Source organism: Triticum aestivum, chromosome 5B (assembly GCF_018294505.1).
Source record: "Triticum aestivum cultivar Chinese Spring chromosome 5B, IWGSC CS RefSeq v2.1, whole genome shotgun sequence".
Taxonomy (NCBI): Eukaryota; Viridiplantae; Streptophyta; class Magnoliopsida; order Poales; family Poaceae; genus Triticum; species Triticum aestivum.
Window position 1 is genome coordinate 637,617,115 of NC_057807.1, and position 5,733 is coordinate 637,622,847.

A 5,733-nucleotide genomic window follows, 5' to 3' on the forward strand; every position below is an offset into this window, starting at 1 on the left:
ATCCATCAACCAGATCTTACGGCCCTTAATCCTCTGATGTTTAACGCAACAAACCACGCATTAAGCCAATTCATCGATCCCTAATCTGCCCCTCGTTTAGGGGGAAAAAAGCCCGGTGCCCACGCACGACCACACGACCTCTCCCCTCCTCCCCGCACGAACTCTCTCTCCCCTCCTCCGCGCACGTCTCTCGCCCCCTCCTCCTCCCGCGCCGTTCGCCGCCCCGCCGTTCCTCGCGCCGCCGTCAGCCGCAGGAGCCGCCTCCCGCAGCCGCCGACGTAGTAACCTCCCCTGCCTCTTCTCCGCCTCGCCCCTGTGCCTCCCAACCGCCAAGCCGCCGCCGTCTCATCTTCTCGCTGCATGGCCGGGCGACGTGGCGAGGCGCGCGGAAGCGAGCTCTTCGACCGGCAACACGGCGAGGCGCATGTCCGAGCGACGTGGCGAGGCGCGCGGGAGCTCTTCGGCCGGCGACACGGCGAGGCGCGCGGCTGCGCGTTGCGGTGAGGCGCGCGGGACGGCCGCTGGCGAATGTGGCCGAACCTGAGTCCGTGGCGCACGCTGCCACCTCCGTCCTCCTCCGGCCTTATCTCCTACGGAACAGGCTACTCATGCATCGGTACCTAGCCACCATGGCGTCTCTTTCCCTCTCAATCCATTCTTCATCAGGTTTTGCCCTTCGACCATAATCTCCATCATCCTGTTGAAATTGCATTTTTGGACCAAACATCCAATATCGACGCTGGGTTCGCCGGAGGAAGAAGCGCCGAGTTTGCCGGAGGAAAAAGAACGTCTGTCGAGCCATGCATTGTCTCCTGTGGCGGCTACACAAGAGGTATCTCTCCCCTCGAAAGCTAATCAATGGATGGTATCCCCTGTTGTAGTTATTGTTTCTATCCCTTTGCTCGATTATGCTTTTTCTTCAGTGAACAATTAGCTTTGCAGAATATAGATATGCTAGCTGCACCTAGGTTATGCTTTTTCTCCAGTTAAGAATTAGCTTTGCAGAATAGATATGCTAGCTGCACCTAGCAAAACAGGATTAGGTTGTGTAAACAACTTTCCTCCCTGTAGTTTCTGGGGTTGCAGACCCATGTTACCATATTTTTTTGCTCAAAGCAATGGCCAAAACATCTTTGTATCACGCAGAATATATTGTTCCACTGCTGTCCTGCTAGCATGTTTATAAGTGTTGGATCTTTAGAGCAGTGGCCAGTGGGCTAATTCACAATAATGTCTGTAATTTTACTTCAAAAAAATGTCTGTAATTTAATTCTGTTGTACTACATTTTCTATTTGGAATAAAGGGGTGCTTCAATTTGGCTGTGTTCATAACTAGCTCATCAATCAAATCAGTGATCCAATAACTTTTTACAAAATTAACAAAAGAAAACAACTGAACCATCATCGTACTCCTATATGTACAACAAAGCGGAAACATGGTTTAATTGGTCATTAATTTCAGATGAATATTGCTCAGCAGTGATTATATGTCTACAATAGTAACACTTATTGTTTTGCCCTGGTAGCATGTTTATAAGTGCCTCAATCTGTCAAAACTGCATTACAGTTGCACATGACCTGATGTGCAAATTTTTGTGTGGAGCTAACTTCTTTGAGCATGTGGCCCAGTGTGTATCTGCATATTTTTCAGTAGAATTAAGTGCCTGGTGCCACTTGAGAGAATAAAAGAATGATCAGCTATTTTTTGTCACACTTATGATTTAGTCAACATTGATGCCCGTCTGCAAAAAGCTTATTCTGATTTGGAATTGATTTTTTAGGCCCTTAAGATGAGTGATGAACATCTGTCGAGCCGTCCAATGTTGTATATGGCAGCTACACCAGAGGTATGAATCCCCTTCATATTAGTTTGCATATGTGAGCCCTGGTACATGTACAATGCGTCTATTATCGTGACACTTTTCTCCATATATACCTTGTAATACTTTGTCTTATCTAATAGAAGCTGGGTGTTTTCCCTTAATTTAGAAGAGCATATGAAGTACATGTTCATTTTCGTATGTATTTTGGGGTCATTGCATAGTGAGCAAGATTAAGGTTATAATTAAAAGATGAAAGCATATTCTTCAAGCTCAGAAGTAAACTAATTAAAATTGGCAAGAATCACAATCATCACAATTATCAGCCATGCAAGAAATCAAATGCCAGGTCTTAACACCACCTGATCAGAACAAAAGTAACCTCTTTATTAGTAGGTAAAAGATAAGCCCAGACAACGGTCTGTATTTCAGGAAACTTGGTTTTGGAATGATTGATCTCCATGTAATTCAAATATATAGTGGCAAAATTTGCATTACTATTCCCTGATCTTCCTCCTTGCCGAATTTATGATTGTCTTATACTATATCAGTCGACTTTGCAGCCGTTGTCTCCTTAGACCTCACCGCCATCGTCTCCGCCGACTTCGCCGCAAGACAATCTGCCATCGCCTCCGCTGACTTTGCCGGAAGACCATCAACCGTCGCCTAGACCTACTTTGGTTCAGGTACTTTTGAAGCATCTGATGGGTCTCATATATTTGTCAAATCGTCACTTTACTGTAGCAAATATAGCCGTTGCCGACAGTAGACTATATTTCACTGACAATCAACACATCATGCACTGATACATAGATGGATTCTGCTTGTACTTGACAGAAGCAGAGTAAATTCGTAAGGAGTGTTTAGTAGTTTAGTACATAGGTGAACATAAAAAAGTAGTTCACAAATAAGTGATGGAGGGGTCTCAATTATTTTCAAGAGGGCATTATGTTTACGGAAAATTGCTGCTCACCGTATTTTGACAACTAGAAAAATGCAGTTCTGCTTGAAAAAGTAAATGTAGGATTTTTCTTTAGGTTCTGCGCTGAGTCTGCGGGTCTCACAAAGATGTAGGATAAATAAAATGTCAAAAAGATCAGATTACTTCCCATGTAATATATCATAGCGTGTGTCTTGGTCTTTCCTATTTTTTCCGGTTTTGCAGCCTAGAATTTTTTAACATGCGCATATATAGCTACTTAATCAACTGAGTTCCTTCATGCTGTGTGGCAGACCACATTTACTGATATGATTTACTTTCTCATTCTAGAATTTTGCTTCTACACATGTCTAGCAGTACTCTCACCCCTTTGTGTGGTATTTTGCTCTTGGATTTTTGACGTAGATGTGAAATTTGAGCCGACTATTCTCACTGTTATGCAAATTCATCCGTGTACTATGATTTCTTGAAATAGATAGCCAAAATAAAAGAAAATTGTGGAAGATGGTGCTCCTGAATTTGGGGTTTAGATATGTGCAGCAGGTTACTATTCAGGCTGAACCTGTCAACTCCCCAAGTGATTTTCTTGTTCTCATAACTTCGAAACTTGTCCAGCTACTCAAAAGGTCCCAAATCCATTGTAGAATTGGAGGTTGTCGATCTTCTGAAAGTATAGTTTGACCAATTTCTTGTGTAGAAGAACTACTTCAGTCCTGATCCTAAACTCATATGGAGTCTATCTGGTTGTACACAATGCGTGACTGTCCAGGTCCATTAGTTAATCAATTATTTTATTTCTATAAGGCTAGAAAGCCTTTATTTGCAGATATCATTGCTAGCTTCCGTCATAGCTGGGATCAATGAAAGAATATGTACTTACAACTTGTTAACCAAAATAGCAATGTGTTGTGATTTTGAGGTCAGTCGCTAAAACAATTATGTACTTACAACCTGCACGATGGTTTCTATGGCCCTCCTCCGGTCAGAGCACTACTATGCAATAAACATAGCCTTTGCACAATTCTAGCTGTCAATTTTGCAAACACCTTGGATACAGTGTGTATCTATTGCCGAGAATGCCAGGAGTCCCATTAGTAAGAAATGATGGCTCTAATACTACTCTTGACACACACATAATTAGGAATTGTCATTTTAAGATGGTTACTATTTGGAGTACTTTGGCCAGTATTCAGCGGTGTTCAACATCAACGAGATTATTATTCAGCTTCAGAGTATGATTGCATGTATTGCTCATTATCTCTTTTTCCGTGTTGGCAGTACTAAGTGGCTTCGCACTGATGCAAGACGAACAACATCCGGCTTAGATGAGTCACTTCAGTGGTGTCTTGAAAACTACATGAGCAAGACTGGAGTTGATGGGCATTCGAGACTATCCCTTTTTGATGAAAATGTTCTTCAGCTGAATGAATCTCACATTGTCAAGCAAAAGATCAGTGATCTCGTGCAAGGTCCAAATGTTACCGGTGATCATGGCTCTACAGAAATGAACAACTGCGACCAGTCAGGTTACGAAATGTTCAGCCAAGTTGACCATGTCAGATGCAGTTTTGCTTGGAGGAAACATAATTTGTGCATTCAACTACAGTTGTTGTTGCGCTCACAGGAGAAAGGACTTAGTTTTGTATGTCAGGCATTGAGACAGTCCACTTTCTAAAAGAGGTGGTATATTTGTAACCTAACTGTGCCCACGATCAGCAAGAAAATCAGTACATTGAAGTTTTTATTTGTTCGATGTACCCCTGAAATTTGCTGTCAAACAACTGTTATAGTAGGATAGCTAAGTGGATGTTTTTTTTTGGCTTTACATCATCTCATGACTACTGACCTTAAATGTTCTCTGCCACACTAGCTTTCCTTTCAAGAGAAATTTGTAGCCTAACTGTTGTAGCAATTTTCCATGCATTTTGAATGTTAATCAAGACCAGTGATGTACATGACTCCTGTTGTTATGCATCCGTTCTGACAACTACTTTTCCCCCACAAATTTGCATGAATATATATATAGACATATATATGTGGACTAAACTATTTCCCTTAATTATTACTATTTGCTTGGTTAATACATATATTTGATAATATGTTATTCTAAAACATATGCTAATATAATTATTGGCGGTATGATAGTGGTTCAGAATCAACTATACCATTTACAATGTTGAAATATATTTAGTTTGGTACATCCAAAATGTTTACAGCTTGTTAAGAGTGATAAAAAAATTATGTGTCTAACTATGCAAGCACTCGTGACTATCATTTGTTTTTTAAATTTCCAAACATTTTTCGCAACAATAGTCCTGTCATCTCGATGTGATATATTGATATGTTTGGAAATAATTTACACGTGTATCCATTTTTCCTAATATGTTTCTAATTCCTATAAACACAAAAATATCCTTTAAAAAGTTGTTTCTGTATTTAATACTAGCATGACCTCTTCTACATTATCAAACATGTTATGATGTAAAGATCGTGCCTCTTAGCAACCGCTTCAAAACACACTTAGCATTGACCATGAATGAGTCTCACTAAGAAGTAGTGTCCGACTTGCATTTTACACAAGTGCCCTTTAGTGGGAGGGTGCAGGTTTTTGCTCCCATGACAGTAGGGATTTTTTTACCCGGTGCAACACACGGACACTTTTACTAGTAAGAGAGAAAAGAAGTGATGCTCACCATTATACTGTAGATATGCACAGTAGTGTCGTAAAATATTACTACCACCAATTCACTTTTCCGCGTAAAATGATGTCCTCACTATCGAACCTAGCAGCAAGGTTCCCCCATGACTTGACGCTGATTTCATGCCACTAAAACACCGAAGGGATCAGAATGTCCAATGCACACATACTGCCCAAACCATATAGAGATAGAGATAGATAGAACTACCTCCAATTCATAATAAGTGTCAAAATTTTGAATTAAGGTTGATCGGAGGTAGTAGAAACCTGAGATC

At 41.2% G+C, this 5,733-nt stretch overlaps 1 long non-coding RNA gene across 1 annotated transcript; it reads left to right on the forward strand.

Moving 5' to 3' along the window:
- Positions 1-181: 181 nt before the first annotated feature.
- Positions 182-4,506, forward strand: LOC123117309 (uncharacterized). Its single transcript, XR_006457340.1, has 4 exons — positions 182-832; positions 1,782-1,847; positions 2,384-2,506; positions 4,039-4,506. It is a non-coding gene; the product is annotated as an uncharacterized lncRNA (long non-coding RNA).
- The last annotated feature ends 1,227 nt before the right edge of the window (positions 4,507-5,733 follow it).